Below are 23,541 nucleotides of genomic sequence, written 5' to 3' on the forward strand. Positions count from 1 at the left end.
GCCTGTCCTCTTCTGGCTGTGCTGGATGGAGATTATAAGAGTACATGGACATTAAGGCCAGATTGTTCTTCAGCATGTTCAAACATTCATAGATGACCAGCAGGGTCAAATAATAATCACAGTGGTTGTAGAGGGTGCAACAGATCAGTACCTCAGGAATAAATGTCAGTTGGCTTTTCATAGCCGAGCATTCAGAGGTCGAGACAGCAGGTGCGGTAGAGAGAGAGTCGATCCGGGACAAAGTTGCACGTCCGGGACAATGTTGCACGTCCGGTGAACAGATCAGGGTTCCATAACCGCAGGCAGAACAGTTGAAACTGGAGCAGCAGCACGACCAGGTGGACTGGGGACAGCCAGGAGTCATCAGGCCAGGTAGTCCTGAGGCATGATACTAAGGCTCAGGTCCTCCGGGATATGTTTTGGTTCTAGTCAAGATTCTAGCAGCCATGTTTAGCACAAACTGAAGTTTATTTAGTGCTAGCCCACATAAGCTTCTGTTACTGTTTATTATCTATCTGTCACTTTATCCATACCTATATGTACATATTTACCTCAATTACTTTGTGCCCCTGCACATTGCCTCGGTACTGGCATCCTGTGTATATATCCAAGTTATCATTACACATTTTGTATTTATTCCTTGTGTTATTATTTTACTATTTATTTTTTTAACTTTTCTACGATTTCTCTTTTTTCTCTCTGTGTTGTTGTGCATTTCACTTAGGACTGGGTGATATGGCCAAAATATCATGTCATGTTATTTTTATTTTTTATTAGACGGTATGACGGTATTTTACGTTTTTTTTAAAACTTTTTTAATAACAAAAGTTCTAAATTTGCTTTATGAGTGGTGCTTGATCCTAGGGTGGCAACACATACAATACATTCTAAGTGATTTCAATGGGTCTTTCTCCATTCTGATAGTTTTATAGTGTTCAATTTTCATCATTTTCATCAATTTTTGCATTTCCTAAACTAATTTGAGGTCATTTCCACTTTGCCACGTAGGGCTGCACAATATGGGCAAACAATCTAAGCCTTATTTTTTAACCAAATGTTGCAATTGTGATTTTACTTGTGATTTAAACAAACAGACGTCCGACTGCTACGCCATCTTGGAACAAGGAAAGAGCTTTGCACACCTGAATTGTTACAATATTTGCTCCTTCTTTTTTTTTTTTTTTTTTTATTATTGAAGCTCTGTCAAGTTGATTGTTGATCATTGTTAGACAGCCATTTTCAAGTCATAGATTTTCAAACCAATTTAAGTCAAAACAGTAACTAGGCCACTCAGGAATATTCAATGTCAACTTGGTAAGCAACTCCAGTGTAGATTTGGCCTTTTAGGTTACTGTCCTGCTGAAAGGTAAAATTGTTTCCCAGTGTCTGAAAGTAGATTGAATCAGGTTTTCCTTTAGGATTTTTCCTGTGTGTATAGCTGTATCCTGTTTATTTTTATCCTTAAAAACTCTCTAGTCCTTACTGATGACTAGCAGACCCATAACATGGTGCAGCCAACACCATGCTTGAAAATATGAAGAGTGTTACTCAGTGATGTGTTGTGTTGGATTTGCCCCAGACATAACGCTTTGTATTCAGGACAAAAAGTTCCTTTTGGCACAGTCAGCTGGTGGTTTACTAGTGTCACAGGGTTGCTGGTTCAAGCCCCGCTACTGCTGCCCCCCCTACTTTGCTACATTGATATCAGAAGTGGGATAGTCCCAGGGGTCTGTCTATCTTGGGCCTTTGTTGGACGTTTTCCCCTGTTGGCATTAGGATGGGAGAGTCTCCTGGCCTAGTTCTTCAGAGGAGGATTAGTATATTCTCTGTCTCAATAGTGGATGTGAAATACCTCTGTAGGATATTGGCATGGACTGACAGACTAGTGTCCTGCCCTGTTGGCTAAGATGGTCTGCTTTGACTTATTTACATATGTTTTTGTGCAGAAGGTTATAATAAGAATGGCAATAAATCCAAGATGGCAGATTGTCAAGTCGTTTGTCTGTGACTATTAGATTTTAACCTACCTATTCATTTATGGTTGAGTAAATCCACAATTTCCTTGTGTAGTGCAAACTATTTTGTTTTGCTGGTGTAAAGATTGCAGGTCTCCCTCAACTCGGATACATTTTCTTTTTTAAATCGCTATTTGCACTTCTTTACTTGAAGTTTACCAAAGTAACCCTATCTCTGGCTGGCCTGAGTTCTTTCTTCAGCTTTCCCTCCGCTGAGTGTCTCTTCCAAGCTGTTAATCTTCACTCTCCGCCTGGCTGTCAGAGGCAGCTCAACAATCCCCAACCCGTTTTCTCAATCGACCCCCACACCCAATCTACTCACACGCGCACACACTCACATACATACTCATACATACACACTGTCCCTCTCTCCCCTTACCTTTCCTTGGCCTCTATTTCTTACATCTCTCAGAGAAAATGACAATTTTCATGGTATTGCTTTGTGCACTGCCTTTGCTGAACTCTGGAGAAAACGAACATTGTCACTGCGTGAGTACATCTGACAATGTGCTCTCCCGTCCATTAGACATTTTGTCTGTGGGAACTCACTCTTTTTCACTCTGTCCACTCGTCCAAGTGCTGATGCATTTGTGGCATGATGTGAACAGTACGAACTCATGTCTCCACCAAAGTCTAATGGTTTTTAATGACTGTTTTGTATTGTCTGGAAACTCACTTGTAGAATTCGCTTGCAGTAGGTCTCTTATTAAAAAAGAGAAGCCGTGCAAGGTTATTAAGAGTTTTAATGGGCAGGCTTTCTTTCATGATTTGTTTTATTTTGACTGTAGCAAGATTGAGCTTATTCCTGATGTGGAAACTGCCTGGGAATTCTTTCATGATGTTTTTTTCCAAATAGTAAACAAACATGCCCCATTCCACAGGTTCAGAGTTAAAGGGCGGGATAATCCATGGTTTTCTTCTGAGCTATCTTGTATTATTCACGAACGTAATCTAGCCTGGGCTAAAGCAAGGAAATCTTGTTCTGATGCTGATTGGCTTCTTTTTTAGGCAGTTATGAAACAAGTGTTCTTTTCTTCTCAGGAAGGCCAAGTCTGAATATTTTATGTCTGTTACCACTGATAACCTGAATGACCCTAGAACGTTTTGGAAGGCTATTAAGTCTATGTCTGGTAACAGTAATGTTAATGAATTACCGTCATATGTATTGAAGGACTTTGTTGCTGTATATGACTAAACTGAAGTGCTGAATTGTTTCAATGAGCACTTTGTATCATCTGGTAGGCTGTTTGATTCAGTTTCCTCTGTCTCTGTACAGCCCTGTGTAGATGAACCAGCTAGAGCTGGTCAAACTTTTTGCTTTTTGCCATTCTCAGTGCAGGATGTACATAAAGCCCTGAAATCCTCCGATCAGAGAAAGCCTGCAGGTCCTGATCTTGATCCCTGCTTTTTAAATCTGGCAGCGGATTTCATAGCTGAACCACTTACATATCTGTTCAATCTAACCCTGTAATGTAATGAAATTCCAAAGATCTGGAAATCAGCATTTGTCCGACCACTTTTAAAAGGGGGAGATCCAACTCTTTTAAATAATTATAGGCCAATATCAAAGCTGTCTCCCTTGGTGAAAATACTTGAAACCCTTGTGAGTGAACAGCTAAAATAGTTTTTATATACTAACTCTATTTTATCAATGTACCAATCGGGTTTCAGGAAGAAGCATAGCACAATTACAGCAGCCATGAAGGTTTTAAATGATATCACTGAAGCTCTTGACAAAAAACAGCACTGTGTCTCATTTTTTATTGATCTCTCTAAGGCTTTTGATACAGTTGATCATGCTATACTAAGGCAGAGATTGTTGAGTGTAGGTCTTTCGGAGTTTGCTAACTATCTGTCTGATAGAACTCAGTGCACTCAATTTGATGGGCTCATGTATGGTAAATTATCTGTCTGTAGTGGTGTGCCCCAGGGCTTTGTACTTGTGCCCCAGGGCTTTGTACTTGGTCCCCACTTATTCGCTATATCATTTAGACAAGAATGTGCAAAATGCGCAACTTCACTTTTAAGATGATGATACTGTTCTTTATTGTTGTGCCTCGTCTCTTACAAAAGCTTTCCAGAACTTGCTTTTTATACTGTTCAACATACAGTACCCTGTCAATTGAAGCGTATCCTCCATACTGACTAAACTAATGGTGTTTTCTAAAGCAATAAATAGATCTCTGAATCTTTCACCTATTACTACCTGTCAGGGCAATGAGATTGAGACTGTAACCTCATATAAATATCTTGGAATTTTAATTGATGATGGCCTCTCTTTTAAATTGCATATTCAACAACTTACAAAAAAATTGAAGCTGAAGTTGGGATTTTATTTTAGGAATAAGGTCTGTTTTTCTTTTGAAGCCAGGAGGCTAGTATCAGGGACATTTATGTCTTTACTAGACTATGGGGATATTTTATATATGAATGCTTCCGCTCAGTGTTTGAGATAAATTGACACCCTTTACCATGGAGCATTGAGATTTATTTTGGCGGAAGGTAGCCTAGTGGTTAGATTTGAAACTGAAAGGTTGCAAGATCAAATCCCCGAGCTGACAAGGTAAAAATCTGTTGTTCTGCCCCTGAACAAGGCGGTTAACCACCTGTTCCTAGGCTCTCATTGAAAATAAGAAATAGTTATTTTAACTGACTTGGTCAGGGGCAGAACAACAGATTTTTACCTTGTCAGCTCGGGGATTCGAGCTTGCAACCTTTCAGTTACTTGTCCAACTCTCTAACCACTAGGCTACCCTGCCGCCATGTATGTGTGCCATTCAGAGGAAGAATGAGCAAGACAAAATATTTAATATTTAAGTGCCTTTGAATGGGGTATGGTAGTAATGTAGGTGCCAGGTGCCCCGGTTTGTGTGCCAAGAACTGCAACGCTGCTTGGCTTTTCACTCTCAACAATTTCCTGTGTGTATCAAGAATGGTCAACCACCCAAAGGACATCCAGCCAACTTGACACAACTGTGGTAAACATTCGGAGTCAACATGGACCAGCAACCCTGTGGAATGCTTTCGACACCTTGTAGCCATATCCGATGAATTGAGGCTGTTCTGAGGGCAAAAGGGGGTGCAACTCAATATTAGGAAGGTGTTTCTAATGTTTTGTACACTCAATGTTTATTTTATTTGATTTATTTCACCTTTATTTAACCAGGTAGGCAAGTTGAGAACAAGTTCTCATTTACAATTGCGACCTGGCCAAGATAAAGCAAAGCAGTTCGACACATACAACAACACAGAGTTACACATGGAGTAAAAGAGAGGAATGGGCAGTGCGAGCTGTGACCCAAATGTATAAGGGGCCACGCGCCAAAAAGTTTGGGAACCCCTGGTCTAAAATACTGCTTCAGTATAAATGCCAGCCTCTCTGAGGCTCATGAAGCAATGAACAGTAGTGTCTGTTTGTGGTCAGTCACTCTTCTGTTGGTTCTCTTCCAGCCTCTGCTGTCACCAGTAACCCCAGGGCCTCCAGTTCTCTGGACAGGTGAGTGTGGGGTTGTGTCTTACCTAAACAATAACAACAACTCTACCCTAATCTTAACAACCATAAACTCTCATCATAATTTAACCTCTGACCCTTAACTACCATTTACCTCACCCCACTCTGCCAACATTTGGATATTTTGTTAAGGTAATTGACCACGGCCCCTTCCTGTGTTTGCGAATGTATCCGTTTCCTCCGGGCAATGACTAGAGGTCATCATGGGGTGACACTGCCCCAGTGTCCAGGTGCAAGTGGAGCAGACTGAGGGAGAGAGACACTCACCTCGGCTCCAGCCCCATCCTCACCCGCCAGCAGCTCGTCTGCCTGAGGTAAACAGCGTGACATCACACGCACGCTGTAAGTAAAAACCTCTCAAGGACACAGAGAAACTGCAAAGTGAAAACACGTAAAGACGGCAGGTGTGAAGTTGTGGGTAAACTGGAGAATGTGTTTTGTGCGTGTGTGTGTGTGTGTGTGCCAGACATGAGCACTCACTCACGCTCCCCTTTCCGTCTCTCCATCCCAGGCGACCAAACCTCAGCAACAGCTGCTACTGTACATGAACTCCACCCTGCAGTGTCTGTTGGCCTTGAAAGCCTTCTTCCAGGACTTCTGCAAGCTTGCATTCTCTTCAGGTGCCTTCACACACCACACACTTGGAAGTCTTGCCTCTTGCGACTTGGGCAATTCTGCTTATTGCCACACGCTCTCCTACACATTATTTAACGCAACCGGTGGAGTTGAAACGCAAAGGAAACACATTGAACTTTAGATTTGTAATCGGTGCATGAAAACTTAAGCGAAAAAGTGTGTCTTGTGTGCACTAACGTCATCACGCATTGATTTTTATCTGCAACATGTCAGTTTAGTGGAAACGCCACTGGTGGTAAAATATGCATATTTTTTTATATTCGCATGAAAATCTGCCAAGTAACACTTTAAGGAAAGTGTTACTTGCAATGATATATGGTTGTTTTACCTACCTTAGCTTAGGGCTGGGCCGTATACCATATTTAACTATATAACGGTATTGACGCACGGACCGGTTTGGGTTTTTACTTTACCTTCTACAACAGTATTTGAATGTTTGGTTCATTAAATGTGATATGCCGTGTGTAACACCCATTTTTATCATTTACTCTGCTACTTGAGTCATCTCTTTCGTCGCTCTCTCCATGCCGCTTTCCACACAGACCTAGCCCCGCCCCCTGTCACTCAAGGAGCGCATTTGTTGTTGCTCGACCACAAGACACTTGCGTTCAGTCAGCATAGTCAATGCAACACCTGCAACAATGTTGATGACAACGATGCTGTTTCCACTTTGCGTCTTAATATAAATCCACAAGCGTTCTATAATTACGCTATTAGGTTGTGTTTCTTACATCTGAAAAGAGCTAGTTTGTGTTTCCTTTGCAAGTTTTGGCTAAATTATGTTAGCCGCTAATGCTAATTGCTAGCTAACTAGCTAGCTAGCTAATAAATGTATTAAGTCAAAGCAGACGTAGCTAGCTATACAGCCTGATACCAGTGATGGTGTAGGCCTAAATCAGCATGTTGTTTGTGCTACAATATCTTGAATGCATGAATATGTTTGCTACATGAAGTAGCTAAGCGAAAACATTTAATGTAGCCCAAGATTATAGGGTTCCCTAAAAAACACTGACCAACACTTTGGTTCCTACCCTGTTACAATAACTCCTGCCTGGCATTTTCATTCAGTGTCATGTCAAACAACACTGTATTCAATTTGCCCACTATTATATTCTAACCATAGAATTATTATAATAATCATTATGTTTCCATGATTCCAAAACAGTGTTTTGATCTAGTGAAATTGCAATTGCAACATTTGGTGAAAAGCAAGGCCTCGATTTTTTTGTCAATATCGTGCAGCCCTATGTAGCAGTGTGGAAATGATCTCAAATGAGTGCAGGAAATGCAGAAATTGATGAATGCAGAAAATACTTCTTGGTTCAAGTTTAATTGAACAGTACAAAACAATCACAATGGAGAAAGACCCATTGAAATCACTTAGAATGTATGTGTTGCCTCCCTAGGGTCACGCTCTACTCATAAAGCAAATTTCGAATTTTTATTATTCAAAAACATCAGATACCATCATACCGTCAATGTTTTTTTTTTTAATACAATGATATTGAATTGCCTAGTTAAAATATTGCCCAGCCCTACCTTAGCTGAATGTATGTCGCTCTGGAGAGAGTGGCTGCTAAATGACCAAAATGTAAATGTTTAGGACACCCACGAGTTCATGAGCATCTTGCTGGGTCAGATGGCATCTCTAGCCCTGGTGCTGCAGAAGGCGACGGCAGCGATGGATGGGTTCCAAATGCTCAGCACGAGGATCTGCCGCAGGTAAAATCTACACACACAGAGGGGGAAAAATGCCCATAAACACACTAACGCATACGTACTGTAGATCTCTTGTTTTGGTCTCTATGTGTCTGTAACTGTGTGTGTTTCTCCTGTTTTTTGTATTCAGGCTGTGGAAAGCAGACGACACCCAGCTGTCTACGGTAGTGGTGCCTGGTGGCTCAGTGAAAGCCAGCCTCCAGCTCTACCAAAAAAATCAGTGGCACCCCATTACATTAATTAGTGTTAAGATAGTAGGATACAGGTCGTGTCTATTTTGATAGTTTGGGCCAACCCTTAACGGCATTGTTTTCGAAAGAATTGCGCTTCCATTTGGTTATTTACAGTGTAATGTGAAATGTGTCAGATAGATTAGTGTTTCATCTCTACCTACCTCCTCTGCTGTAAGATGAAGAGTTGTAGTTTAGGTGTGACTATGGGGGGAACGCTTCTGGTCAGCACTGGTCTTTCCAGTCCCTGTAACAGTGAGTGAGCTCTGCACTGTTGTCTGTCATCTTGAGATACAGTATCTGTCTGCATGTACAATACAGTCCATTTGATAGTGTTTATTGTCAAAATACTCAGCTATGAAGTTGTTCATCTCCAAAATGCTCCACTTGACTTTACAGTTGTCCTGGCATTGTAGTCACAGCTGGGGTGGCTTCTCTCTCCTTCTCTTTCTCCTTCTCTGCTCTGTCCCTCTCCGTCTCTCTGTTTGCAGGGTCCTGGTCCTCCACTTGAAGAGGTTCAACTAGGTAAACCAACTAGGTAAACCTCAATCAAGATGGAGGACAAGAGCCATAGAAGAATGAAAGACTCATCAGGAAAATGTCATAGTGCAAGTTTCAGAGAAATGAGTTTGAATTTTTCAAAAATATTGTGTTTAATGAGTAAATGTGTTGTGTATGTGCATGTACTGTATGGGTGTGTATAGCTATATTTCTGTTGTTGTTTTCAGGGTGGGTCCAAGTACATGCTGGTCAGTCTACTGAGCCACATCCGCTCCTCTACATCCTCAGGTAAGATACACACCCTACACACACAGAAACACTTGTGGGCAGGGGCGGAGCCAGAGGGCAGTTTGATGCTGATTGACATCTCATTTCACCTCTTGTTGAAAGAAGCATTTATTTTGATGTTCGGCGGCGCATTTTTTCAAATCGAGGACGAGGAAGAGAGAATATTAACGTTGGTTGTGAGACACAGAAGAAGAAGAAGAAGAAGAAGAACATCCAGAAGAAGAAGAGAGAATATTTCCACAGCTCCACAAGCTCTTTTCGCGATTGGCGAAAGCATCATATTTGAAGTAAGTTTTAAGGTTTAGCATCGGGTTTAGGTTTCCTGGACAACTTTTACAAAAGTGTAAGTTAACGTTAGACCGTTGGCTCCATTAACAGACAGTCAGTCAGATAAGAGAGATCGGTTCCCAATTTAGCCTGACATTATGTTTACATCTGTGCTAGTAATACACACGTATTCAGTGCAGTCGTAAGTTACAGTACACACATGTTTAGCGAATGTGGAGTAACTAGTAGGCTACAGCTGTCAGTGTTCAGCAAGTTAACATTCAGCAATTTGAAATCCATTAACTCAGATTTTCGTACTTGAACTCAAAACGAACAATTGTTATTATCAATCTGTTAACGTTACTCAAAAGATTACCACAATTTGCAGTTATCCTGTTTGCTATCGTAAAGGTGTAAGAAATTATAGCTAGCTAAGTTACTTACTGCAGAGTAGGGCTAGCCATGATGTAACTAAACTCAGCGAAAAAAGAAACGTCCTCTCACTGTCAACTGCGTTTATTTTCAGCAAACTGATCATGTGTAAATATGTGTATGAACATAACAAGATTCAACAACTGAGACATAAACTGAACAAGTTACACAGACATGTGACTAACAGAAATTGAATAATGTGTCCCTGAATAAAGGGGGGGAGGTCAAAATCAAAAGTAACAGTCAGTATCTGGTGTGGCCACCAGCTGCATTAAGTACTGCAGTGCATCTTCTCTTCATGGACTGCACCAGATTTGCCGGTTCTTGCTGTGAGATGTTACCCCACTCTTCCACCAAGGCACCTGCAAGTTCCCGGATATTTCTGTGGGGAATGGCCCTAGCCCTCACCCTCCAATCCAACAGGTCCCAGACGTGCTCGGATTGAGATCCGGGCTCTTCGCTGGCCATGGCAGAACACTGGCATTCCTGTCTTGCAGGAAATCACACACAGAACGAGCAGTATGGCTGGTGGCATTGTCATGCTGGAGGGTCATGTCAGGATGAGTCTGCAGGAAGAGTACCACATGAGGGAGGAGGATGTCTTCCCTGTAACGCACAGCGTTGAGATTGCCTGCAATGACAATAAGCTCAATCCCATGATGCTGTGACACACCGCCCCTGACCATGACGGACCCTCCACCTCCAAATCGATCCCGCTCCACAGTACAAGCCTTCGTGTAACGCTCATTCCTTCGACGATAAACGCGAATCCGACCATCACTCCTGGTGAGACAAAACCGTGACTCAGTGAAGAACACTTTTTGCCAGTCCTGTCTGGTCTAGCGACAGTGGGTTTGTGCCCATAGGCGACGTTGTTGCCGGTGATGTCTGGTGTGGACCTGCCTTACAACAGGCCTACAAGCCCTCAGTCCAGCCTCTCTCAGCCTATTGCGGACAGTCTGAGCACTAATGGAGGGATTGTTCATTCCTGGTGTAACTCGGGCAGTTGTTGTTGCCGTCCTGTACCTGTCCTGCAGGTGTGATGTTCGGATGTACTGGTCCTGTGCAGGTGTTGTTGCACGTGGTCTGCCACTGCGAGGACGATCAGCTGTCCATCCTGTCTCCCTGTAGCACTGTCTTAGGCGTCTCACAGTACGGACATTGCCATTTATTGCCCTGACCACATCTGCAGTCCTCATGCCTCCTTGCAGCATGCCTAAGGCACATTCACACAGATGAGCAGGGACCCTGGGCATCTTTCTTTTGGTGTTTTCAGAGTCAGTAGAAAGGCCTCTTTAGTGTCCTAAGTTTTCATAACTGTGACCTTAATTGCCTACAGTCTGTAAGCTGTTAGTGTCTTAACGACCGTTCCACAGGTGTATGTTCATTAATTGTTTATGGTTCATTGAACAAACATTGGAAACAGTGTTTAAACCCTTTACAATGAAGATCTGTGAAGTTATTTGGATTTTTACAAATGATCTTTATCTTTTTGCTGAGTTTAGTGTGCGTTGAATATGAACATTGTTTTTAAATCTTCAGATATGACCTGCTGATACTTGGGAAGGATCTAGCCTGCATTGTATTGGTGTAATTCCCCGATATTACAGCCCAAGTTCTTGGGTAATATTTTTACCACAACTTAACCAGACACTGTGGAACCTGTTGACTATCAAATTAATATTTTAGTCACTTAGAAGCCGCTGTTATGCAGAACAATTGTCACGTTCCTGACCTATTTATGTTAGTTTTTGTGTGTTAGTTGGTCAGGACGTGAGGTTGGGTGGGCATTCTATGTTATCTGTTTCTATGTTGGTTTCGGTTTGCCTGGTATGGCTCTTGATTAGAGGCAGGTGGTTTGCGTTTGCCTCTAATTAAGAGTCATATTTAGGTAGGGCATTCTCACTGTTTGTTTGTGGGTGATTGTCTCCTGTGTCAGTATGTTTGTTCGTACCACACTGGACTGTAGCGTTTGTTTGTTTCGTTTTCGTTTCGATGTCGTCTGTTTCCTGTACGTAAGTTTATGTTTAGTTATGTAAGTTTATGTTCAGGTTTCGTCAACGTCGTTTTGTTATTTTGTAGTTTGAAAGTGTTTTGTTTCGTTTCGTGTTTGCCATCATCGTTGTTTAATAAAGATGGCTTATTTCCCAAAGCCTGCGTTTTGGTCTGAGGATCCTTCTCTCCTCACCTCATCCGAGGATGAGGAGAGCGTCACCCGTTACAGAATCACCCACCACCACGCTAAGACCAAGCGGCAAGGGAAAACGAAACGGAGTAGGGGACAGGAGAGAAAGGAGCAATGGACATGGGACGATGTTTTGGATGGAAAGGGTGTCTACACATGGGAGGAGATCCTAGCTGGTAGAGATCGCCTCCCATGGGAACAGCTGGAGGCACTGAGGAGAGCGGAGGCTACCGGAGAGAGGAACCGGAGCTATGAGGGAACGCGTCTGGCACGGAAGCCAAAAAAGCCCGTGAGTAATTCCCAAAAATTTCTTGGGGGGGGGCTAGGAGATAGTGGGCCAAGGGCAGGTAGGAGACCTGCGCCCACTTCCCAGGCTTACCGTGGAGAGCGGGAGTACGGGCAGGCGCCGTGTTACGCAGTAGAGCGCACGGTGTCTCCTGTACGAGTGCATAGCCCAGTGCGGGTTATTCCACCTCCCCGCACTGGGAGGGCTAGATTGGGTATTGAGCCAGGTGTCATGAGGCCGGCTCAACGCGTCTGGTCTCCAGTGCGTCTCCTCGGGCCGGCATACATGGCACCTGCCTTACGCATGGTTTCCCCGGTTCGCCTACATAGCCCGGTGCGGGTTATTCCACCTCCCCGCACTGGTCGGGCAACCGGGGGTATTCAACCAGGTAAGGTTGGGCAAGCTCAATGCTCAAGAGTGCCAGTACGCCTCCACGGTCCGGTATTTCCGGCACCACCTCCCCGCCCCAGCCTAGTACCTACAGTGTATACACTACGCACTAGGCTACCAGTGCGTATCCTGAGCCCTGTTCCTCCTCCACGCACTCTCCCTGTAGTGCGTGTATCTAGCCCGGTGCCTCCAGTTCCGGCCCCACGCACTAAGCTACCAGTGCGTCTCCAGAGCCCTGTACACACTGTATATTCTCCCCCTACTAATCCTGATGTGCTTGTCCTCAGCCCGGCGTCACCAGTGCCGGTACCACGCATCAGGGATAGAGTAGGCTTTGAGAATACAGTGTGCCCTGTTCCTGCTCCCCGCACTAGTAGGAAGGTGCTTGTCATTAGCACGGTGCCTCCAGTTCCGGCACCACGCACCAGGTCTACAGTGCGCCATATCCGGCCAGAGCCATCCGTCTCCCCAGCGCCATCTGAGCCATCCGTCTCCCCAGCGCCATCTGAGCCATCCGTCTCCCCAGCGCCATCTGAGCCATCCGTCTCCCCAGCGCCATCTGAGCCATCCGTCTCCCCAGCGCCGTCTGAGCCATCCGTCTGCCAGGAGCCTGCAAAGCCGCCCGTCTGCCATGAGCCTGCAAAGCCGCCCGTCTGCCATGAGCGTCGAGAGCCGTCAGCCTGCCATGAGCGTCGAGAGCCGTCAGCCAGCCATGAGCATCGAGAGTCGTCAGTCAGCCATGAGCTGCCCTTCAGCCTGAAAAGGCTAGATACCCAGAACTGCCCATCAGTCCAGAGCTGTCTCTCTGTCCGGAGCTGCCTTTCAGTCCGGAGTTGCCCCTCTATCCTGATCTCCCTCTCTATCTTTATCTACCTCTATAGTCTTATCTATCCCTCTGTCTTGGTTTATCTCTCTGTCCCGGTATTGTCATTATTAGATATGTTATTAGGAGGATTTTGTGGGGGAAGTAAGAGGGTGGACATTCTTGAAGGGAGAGGGCTAGGATGGATTATGGTGGGGTGGGAACCGCGCCCGGAGCCTGAGCCACCACCGTGGTTAGATGCCCACCCAGACCCTCCCCTAGACTTTGTGCTGGTGCGTCCGGAGTTCGCACCTTGTGGGGGGGGTACTGTCACGTTCCTGACCTATTTATGTTAGTTTTTGTGTGTTAGTTGGTCAGGACGTGAGGTTGGGTGGGCATTCTATGTTATCTGTTTCTATGTTGGTTTCGGTTTGCCTGGTATGGCTCTTGATTAGAGGCAGGTGGTTTGCGTTTGCCTCTAATTAAGAGTCATATTTAGGTAGGGCATTCTCACTGTTTGTTTGTGGGTGATTGTCTCCTGTGTCAGTATGTTTGTTCGTACCACACTGGACTGTAGCGTTTGTTTGTTTCGTTTTCGTTTCGATGTCGTCTGTTTCCTGTACGTAAGTTTATGTTTAGTTATGTAAGTTTATGTTCAGGTTTCGTCAACGTCGTTTTTGTTATTTTGTAGTTTGAAAGTGTTTTGTTTCGTTTCGTGTTTGCCATCATCGTTGTTTAATAAAGATGGCTTATTTCCCAAAGCCTGCGTTTTGGTCTGAGGATCCTTCTCTCCTCACCTCATCCGAGGATGAGGAGAGCGTCACCCGTTACAACAATTTACTATCTACAGATGCAGTGCCTTTACCTTTTCCACATTTTGTTACGTTACAGCCTTATTCAAACATGTATTAAATAAATACAAAACACCCATAATGACAAAGCGAAAATGGGTTTTTAGAAATGTTTTCAAATTTATTACAAATAAAAACAGAAATACCTTATTTACATAAGTATTCAGAGCCTTTGCTATGTGACTCGATATTGAGCTCAGGTGCATCCTGTTTCCATTGAACATCCTTGAGATGTTTCTGCAACTTGATTGGAGTCTACCTGTGGTAAGTTCAATTGATTGGACATGATTTGAAACAGCACACACCTGTCTATATAAGGTCTCACAGTTGACAGTGCATGTCACAGCAGAAATCAAGCCAGGAGGTCGAAGGAATTGTCCACAGAGCTCCGAGACAGGACTGTGTCGATGCCCAAATCTGGGGAAAATAACCCCAAAATTTCTGCAGCATTGAACGTCCCAAAGAACTCAGTGGCCTCCATCATTCTTAAATGGAAGAAGTTTGGAACCACCAAGAATCTTCTTAGAGCTGGCCACCCGGCCAAACTGAGCAATCGGGGGAGAAGGGTCGTGGTCAGGGAGGTGACCAAGAACCTGATGGTTCCTCTGTGGAGATGGGAGAACCTTCCAGAAGGACAACCATTTCTGCAGCACTCCACCAATCAGGCTTTTAATGGTAAAGTGGCTATTCGTAAGCCACTCCTCAGTAAAAGGCACATGACAGCCTGCTTGGAGTTTGCCAAAAGGCACCTAAAGACTCCCAGACCACAAGAAACAAGATTCTCTGGTCTGATAAAACCATGATAGAACTCTTTGGCCTGAATGCCAACCTTAACGTCTGGAGGAAACCTGGCACCATCCCCAAGGTGAAGCATGATGGTGGCAGCATCATACTGTGGGGATGTTTTTCAGCGGCAGGGACTAGGAGACTAGTCAGGATCGAGGGAAAGATGAATGGAGCGAAGTACAGCGAGATCCTTGATGAAAACCTGCTCCAGAGTGCTCAGGACCTCAGACTGGGGCGAAGGTTCACCTTTCAACAGGACAACGACCCTAAGCACACTTCCAAGACAACGCACGAGTGGCTTCGGGACAAGTCTCTGAATGTCCTTGAGTGGCCCAACCAGAGCCCGGACTTGAACCTGATCGAACATCTCTGGAAAGACCTGAAAATAGCCGTGCAGCAATGCTCCCCATCCAACCTGACAGAACTTGAGAGGATCTGCAGAGAAGAATGGGAGAAACTCCCCAAATACAGATGTGCCATGTTTTTAGCTTCATACCCAAGAAGACTCGAGGCTGTTATCACTGCCAAAGGTGCATCAACAAAGTACTGAAAGGGTCTGAATAATTATTGAAATGTGATATTTCAGTTTTTTGTATATACAGTAATAACAATATAATAAATTAGCAAAAATGTCTAAACCTGTTTTTGCTTTGTCATTATGGGGTATTGTGTGTAGTTTGATGAGGGGGAAAAAAACATTTATTACATTTTAGAATAAAGCTGTAACCTAACAAAATGTGGAAAAAGTAAAGGAGTCTGAATACTTTCCGAAGGCACTGTATATCAAGGGAAAGGGGATACCTAGTCAGTTGCACAACTGAATCCATTCAACCAAAATGTGTCTTCCACATTTAACACAAACCCTCTGAATCAAAGAGGTGCGGGGGGCTGTCTTAATCAGCGCCCGGGAGCAGTTGTCGGTTAACTGCCTTGCTCATGGGCAGAACGGCAGATTTTTTTCTACCTTGCCGGTTCAGGAATTTGAATCAGGAACCTTTTGGTTACTGGCCCAACGCTCTTAATCTCTAGGCTACCTGCTGCCCCTAGAGTATCAAGTGTATCAGAGAATTCGCAATAACTGAAGCCGATGCCTGGACCAGGTCTCTCTTGAAAAGTAGATTTTATCTCAATGAGAAAAACCTTTCTAAATGAAGGTAAATAAAATAAAAATGCATAGCACAGGATACTAAGACAAGACTAGTTATTACAAAATGCTATCATGTTTTTATAGCCACTAGCTACTTACTGAGAAGGAAGGCCCTCCTAACATCATCTAGCCTCTCAAAAACACTGAACCCTCATGTTTCTTTAATCTTGATTTCTTCTTGCTCCTTTTCTTTATTCATCTTCTATAAAACATGTCCGATAAATTCAAATGAAGAAGCTCTGCTCCGGACCCTTAATGAGATCAAATGGCTACACAAGCCCAGTCACTCATCCTGTCAGTCTCCTTAGCAGGAGACGTTGTGATGTCCTCCTCTTTCTGGATGGCACAAGCTGACCACAGGCCTGCACTACAGCTAATTTAACGTCCCGTCCGTCTATGTATGAGGGCTGTTTGAGACGGCCAAACAAAATTAATAACACACTTCGCTTTCGACTTTGGGAAGAATTAGTGGATTACAGTGTTTTTTTTTAAGCGACTGGCTGACACGTCTCTGGGCTAAGGCAGATGTGTAGAGCTGACTGGCTCTGTCTTTGGAGTCACTGTCGAGATAGGAGAAGATGTTGAGTGGTTTTGTCGGAGAAAAGAGGAGAAATGGATGCCTGTACTTGTCAAGTTTACTTACAAAGACACTTTGTCCAACGCAAATGTTTTGACCGTTGTTGGTGTTGCAGTCTGCATTGGAAATGACATGAGACAAAAATACTGTTAATATCCTCTGATTTTGGCTTAGGCAGATCCTGTGTGCTCGCCTTAGTGTTATACTGTATTTGTCCCCCAAAAAAGACTCCCTCACTTTGTTCCAATCTTAAAGACAGCATACAAGATTTCAATCAGAATAACATGGCTAAAAGCATCTATCTTTTACCAGTGCTCCGAGTTAATAAGGCATGATAGCCACAGGCAGATTAGAACAACAGAACGTTTTATTCTGCGTACGCAGCCCACTAAGGGAACCCCACAAATCAGCATCACCCGCAGGGGTCACAGAGTGCCTGAGAGGTCGCTTCTCCACCACCTTCGATCCTAATCCTGCACAATGAATCTCGATGGCCAACCAAAACAACCCCGTCGAATAGCTGCCGACTCTAAGGAATAAAAGGCAAATAAGACAGAGGACAATCGTTTTCTGGCCCTTCCCTCTGGCCTGGATGCGGTGTCTGGACCACCAGTCCGGTGGCCTAAAAGACCAGACAGGAATGGACTTTCAATAAGAAATGTATAGTATTTACACCTGGAATTCCAAATGAAGCAACCATCTCTTTGAATAGCGAATGTAATTATACAGTTTATGAACGGAGCCAGAATGAAAACCATCTGATTTGCCTGGTCCACTCTGGGTATGGGCTACCACACTCTGATGGATGGCAAGCTGGGGCAGCAGTGGGTGAGGTGATATTTATTAGTCTGTGATATACAGCACAAGCAGCATGGAGGGTTGTGTCCGGTCTGAGTACATGGTAACCATTAGCCTGATCCACCATCCTGAAGTAAGCTTGCGAGATCAGGATGGTGGATCAGGCTAGGTAACAACAGCTCTAGTTCAACATGCCTTTCTCTGTCTTTCTGTCTGTTTCTCTAACTCCTCATAAACCATAGAACTAATTTGTCCATCTCTGATTCACTCACCCACTCAATCCCCTGCAGGTTATTTGACCACTGGAGACAGAACATTTTTCCCCAGCATCTTTCTCTAGCACTACAGAGCTTTACAGACTCAACACTGACCTCTGCTGGTGTTTTACTGAGCTTACAGTTCTCAACAACTGCTGCTTTTTAGAGTTCTGGTGTGATGAATATAGTTGGTGAATGTGTGTTTGCAACAATACCTTGACCAGGTGAAGTTCCTACTTTTGTCACTAGATGTCAGCAGAAATACTGTCGGATGATTTTCTTTAATGAGATGTACGTTTTAGACAATACATTTTTCCAAAAATATAATTGAATTCAAAAACTCTAAACTGTCTTGATATGGGTTCTTTAAGGTGTAAACTGTACAGTGACATTTGTTAAACTTTCACACACTTCTACATACAACTTAATCTGAGTACCCAGATATATTTTCTATAGGCATTTCCCTAAAATAAGGCCCAGGCCTAAAGTATCAATAACCTCCCAAAAATGTCACACTGCTAAATTCTTATAATTTTACAGATTTTTAAAATAATAAAAATAACATTATATCATGATTTCATGTGATTTGAATATGAATTATATTTAGAAATCCTCTTCAAAAATGAACAATGTGACCGAGTAGGCCTATCATCTCCATAAATGTGATTGAGAGGTAATCCACATATTTGTCCATAAGGTGGCGCTCTAACCTGCTTATGAGGTTATCTGGTATTAGGAATGACCTGAAGAGGTATACAGGAGTCCTCTGTTCATGCTCACTGACACACTTCCACACCGTGTGACTGACTGCCAACAGCTGCCTCTCACCAACTTGCTGGCTTGTGTATGCTTCGGACAGATTCTATTAATATATCCCTTTCCTCTCATTGACCCATACAAATATCAAAACTAACACACACAGAGATTAACATAAACATCCACACACATGTACACCTTCACATTAGGTTATGTCTAGAGAGCTGTCATACACATGTATACATCTAAAACTCACATGCCCACTTTCTAACATGAAATGTAGAGTCTTGAAGCACTGGGTGCATTGCCAGAGTCAGTGCTCCCCCGCCCTCCCTGTTTCTAAACGTTGATCTCTCTACCAGCTGCATTGCAAGACTAAACCCTACATGCGTAAGCAGGAGCTCCTCGTCTTCTCCAGGTATCACGTTCTTTCCTGGTTAGAGTCCGTGTGCCTTTGGCCTTTGGGTCAAATGTCTCGTCCTGTCTTTGATACCACCCTCTGGTCCCCGTGACCCACAAAAACTGCCTGTGCAGGTGTAGCTGCTCTCAGCTTCTTGCCTAAGCACACTCCATACAGTATATTTGCATGGCATGCACGGTGCGGACATATACCATCAATCGATCTGTTCAGGTGACAATGCAGTAAGTGTTTGTGTTTATGGAAATGGAACCTGGCGCTGGCAGCAAACGTGCAAGCTAGAGCAGAATTTGAGCTGTGCTGTAGGCTAATGTTCTCCTGTGCGTTTCTGCTAGGTGATCTCTTTGACAGATGCTGTCGAATCCAATTGTATCTTTCTCTATTGCACCAAACCCTCACTGTCTTTCTGTCTGTCACTGACCTGTTTCGAGCCTGAACTTGACTTGATTGATTGTCCACTGGGCACCGATGTCATTTCAACGTCTAGTTTACATTACACTTCACGCCTTTCGCCAACACAAATACTGGTGACACATGCGGCCAGACAGGCCACCCAACTGGATTGACACCGTTAAACAGGATTGCTTCTATGGGATTTGCTCATTATCGTCTACAAGGTCATCTGAACTACTGGCAGTGTTTTGATAGCTCTTTTCTAGACAGCAGCTGCTGCATTGTCGTCTGACATGTGATATACTGCACAGGCAGTTTGGCTTAGGAGTTGTGATCAGCAATCACCACCAGTGTCATGTAGTGACATTGGCAAGTAGTACCATCATTGAACATGCAAATGTGGATTCATCTCATACATGTTTGCTCTCGCTGTGTAATATACTGATTGTATGTTATTTTTGCAACATCATGTACAAAAGGATACCCTTAGGCCTCCATATACATTAACTGTATGGACTTTGTGGTTGTCATGTCAAATTGGAAAATGATCATGAATAATGCGTAGATTACAGTCTGGGGGCAGTACACAAGCACGGCTTCCCTGAGAACACAATGCAAGTCGTGAGAGTAGGCAGTAGGATGCATCCCCATGTATTCCTCACACCAAACAAAGACGGACCGCGTTGAGGCGTCACATCCAAACAAGCTTTATAGATCAGCTAGTCTTTGCATTTGTCTAGGCAGTTAGCCACACGTCTGCGCCGGTCCTTTAAGAGCTTAGTGCACCTTTGCTCTGTTGCCCTGTTTACCTCCAGATATGGCCCATGGTCTGTGAGGAAATGTGAGCACACCAATCCCTCTAGGTTGGCAAGTGCCAGGGAAAGACGATCAGCGGGGAGGCGGGGATGTCTCAAATACTTTACAGCGTCACGTAGAGTTCACACCTCCCCTTTTAAGTCAGAGTTAGGGTAGAAGGCAACAGGGCAGGCAATTAGGGTCAGAGAGACAGTCCCACAGAGAAAGAGAGAGAAGCTTCATGAACATGAGCAACTAGTCTGGCAAGAGTAGAACATTTAAAAAAAAGCCTAACCTGACACTGACTGCACTGGCTGGCCAGAGGAAGCCTTCCACCAACAAGAACATCAAGAAGCTGCGCACCATCTGCATGGTGTCCAGCCTGACCCGGAGCTGGCAGAACTGGGTGTCCAAGGTCAAGGACAAGTAGGCCAAGGAGCCTGTCGGCTGGGCTCCTGACGCCCTAAGAGCGCTTTGGGACGAACCACCAAAGACGCCAAGCACCACTAAATTAGCAACTTGGGAGAAGAGGGTTTGTCTCAGTCAGGATCTCACAACCTACCTGTTGATCAGAACAACCCTTCAGCTGACCAGCAGGAGTCCCAAGGCAGTTCTCCTCCTTCCCAATCGGTGGATAAAAGGAAGACTCTGTTAGTGCTTCAAGGAGAGTCCCGGATCAAGACCAAGCAGCTGGTGAAGACTGTGACCAGCGGCATTCAGGAGAGGAGTGTGCGCATTACATTTCTGACCAAGCGGATTTGTAAGGAGGCTCCACCACCAGGGGAGGAGATAGACAGAATGCTGAGCAAGAGGGAGTCGCCCACACTCCGCAGAAAGTGCTCCGATGTGTTGGAGCTGACCTGCAGCTGGAAGGAGAAGGAGCAGAATGTACCGACAGAGGGAGAATTTGGAGATGGGCGCACCTGTAGCGTGGACACAGAGGATAGTCGGTACTCTGAGGCAGAGGAAAGGGCCCTTGAGGCGGAGAGCGGCCAAGGTAAACCTGGACAGATAGACAGCTCTAAACCAGGACAGACAAACCGCACTGAACCTGGACAGACAAACAGCACTGAACCTGGACAGACAGACAGCTCTAAACCTGGACAGACAGACACCTCTAAACCTGTAAAGACAGATAGCACTGGGTCATCCGGGGAGGCCAAGCAGAGGGACAATGACAGTGTCTCACCGAAAGGGAAAATTGAGTCATGGGTGAGGGTCAAAATACCCTCCATCTCAGTGTGAGTTCAATGTTCTTTCTTCATGTACAAGTGATGGTGCATGAAGGCCCGTCATTGAACATTGCCCCCAAATATGTCAAGGATCATGCTAATACACCTATATCATTTTTATACAGCACATTTCTGCGCAAATAAAACGGTAGAGCGCAAAAACTGTTCCGAGCTTTACAGTGGAAATAGATGCTGCCATGATTCATGACTGTTTCATTTTTTGGTAAATATTTTTGTGGTTGTCCTTCACAGGGGCAGAAAGGAGTTGGATGACGCCAACAGGATCAACGCTCTCTCAAGGAAGTACAGTGCCGTGGGCGATCTGAAGAGCCGCTGGCAGAACTGGTCCTCGACGCACACCGTCAACCAGAAGCTCAACCCCTTCAGTGAGGACTTTGACTATGAATACTCCATGTCCCTACGCCTCCGCAAGGGCGAGGAGGGTTACGGACGTCCCAAAGAAGGCACGAAAACAGCCGAACGGGCCAGGCGAGCCGAGCAACACATCCACGGTGAGATAGCCGACATGTGCTATGTGATCAGGACTATGAACGATCCAGATCCCGACGGGAAGACCCGCGTCACTTTCAGAGAACTGTTTGATAGATACGTACGCATCTCTGACAAGGTGGTGGGGATTCTTCTGAGAGCCAGGAGGCATGGGAAGGTGGCGTTCAAGGGGGAGATGCTGTGGCAAGGGCAGGACGATGGTGTTATCATCACCCTGTTGGTGTGACGTCATCTGAGGTGGAACCATACAGAACTAAGGAGACATAAGTCATTTTTAACATTGAATGATTATGCGCTGATAGATGTGGATATTCTTCTCAATAGGAACTTAAACAATTTGCTGCTATGGTTTACTGAAGATTTGATATCAGTATCTAACTCAATATTGTATGTTATTTTGTTGCCTACAGCTGCAGTGTATTTATTTCCTGTGGGCACCAAAGGTAATGCTTGAACTTGATTGATTTGTGTTGGATTAAAGCTTTTTACTAGCTTTTAAAGTACAGTTTTCTGCGTCTTTATATTATATCTGAACTCATGAATCATGTTAGAACATCTATTAATATATGCCTAATTAATAGCTTCTTTGACTTGAGGAACATTGTGTAGTTTAAACAGGGATTGAGTTTCATGATGCACAGCACAAGCCAACTCTGATGAGATTTGGGAGACATGAAATCTGAGATACAAAGGCTACAGTGCACACCATGTAGGGGAGGCTGGTGGGAGGAGCTATAGGAGGACTTGTCATTGTAATGGCTGGAATGGAATCAATGGAATGGTAACAAACACATGGAAACTACGTGTTGGACTCCATTCCATTTATTCCATTCCAGCCATTACAATTAGCCTGTACTCCTATAGCTCCTCCCACCAGCCTCCTCTGATGCCATGTATTATGTGCCTGACAGAGCTGAACTCAGACGTGGGCACATTGGCTGCGTTTAGACAGGCAGCCCAATTGTGATGTTATTTTCACTAATCAGATCAGCTCTGAAAAAGATCTGATGTGAAAAGATCTGATGTGATTGGTCAAAAGACCAATTAGTGGGAAAAATATCAGAATTGTGTGTGTGAACGCAGCCCTTGTGAACATGTTTGACCTCCAGGTCTGATACCTAATCGGATCCCTAAGTCTGAAATACACTTGATACTTTATTAATCAACAAAACTTGGTGTCAGTTTACGGTCTCTGATATGGATTGTCCACTTTTATTTGAATAACCATACTTTCTATTCGTCAATCTATTAATTTGAATGTAATTGTTATGAAGGGAGTTAAATCCTGGGACTTTGTTGATTAGTAAACTCTTAATAACCGTAGCCCAAACCTAAAAAACAAGTAGAGTTCACCTAACATTACATAATTTCCTCGCAAATGACACAAGACATAATCTGTGAACTGCTTACTAACAACACACCAATGCCCTTATCACGTTGGACAACATTCTTCCTAATCGAGACATCTTTTTGTATTTTTGGGAGAAAGAACAATTCATAAAATTATCTAAAATCTGTTGAGCTGATGAGGAGACATGATCCTATCTTCATCATTAAATAATGTTCTGCTTACAGAAAATGCATGGCCTACCTGTATCATTAGTTACGCTATGTACTGTTTGTGTATGTTTCTCCCTATTGATGGCATTTATTTGAGATGTATTTAGTTTTTATGTTGTAATCTTGTGTATGCACTACTGGTCAAAAGTTTGGACACGCTTACTCATTCAAGGGTTTTCTTCATTTGTACTTTTTTCTA

General features: G+C 44.0%; 1 pseudogene; it reads left to right on the forward strand.

The window, feature by feature from the left end:
- Positions 1-7,780: 7,780 nt before the first annotated feature.
- On the forward strand, positions 7,781-22,536 carry LOC129830606 (actin-binding Rho-activating protein-like; annotated as a pseudogene).
- Positions 22,537-23,541: the final 1,005 nt, after the last annotated feature.

The sequence above is a fragment of the Salvelinus fontinalis genome, chromosome 32, assembly GCF_029448725.1.
Source record: "Salvelinus fontinalis isolate EN_2023a chromosome 32, ASM2944872v1, whole genome shotgun sequence".
NCBI lineage: Eukaryota > Metazoa > Chordata > Actinopteri > Salmoniformes > Salmonidae > Salvelinus > Salvelinus fontinalis.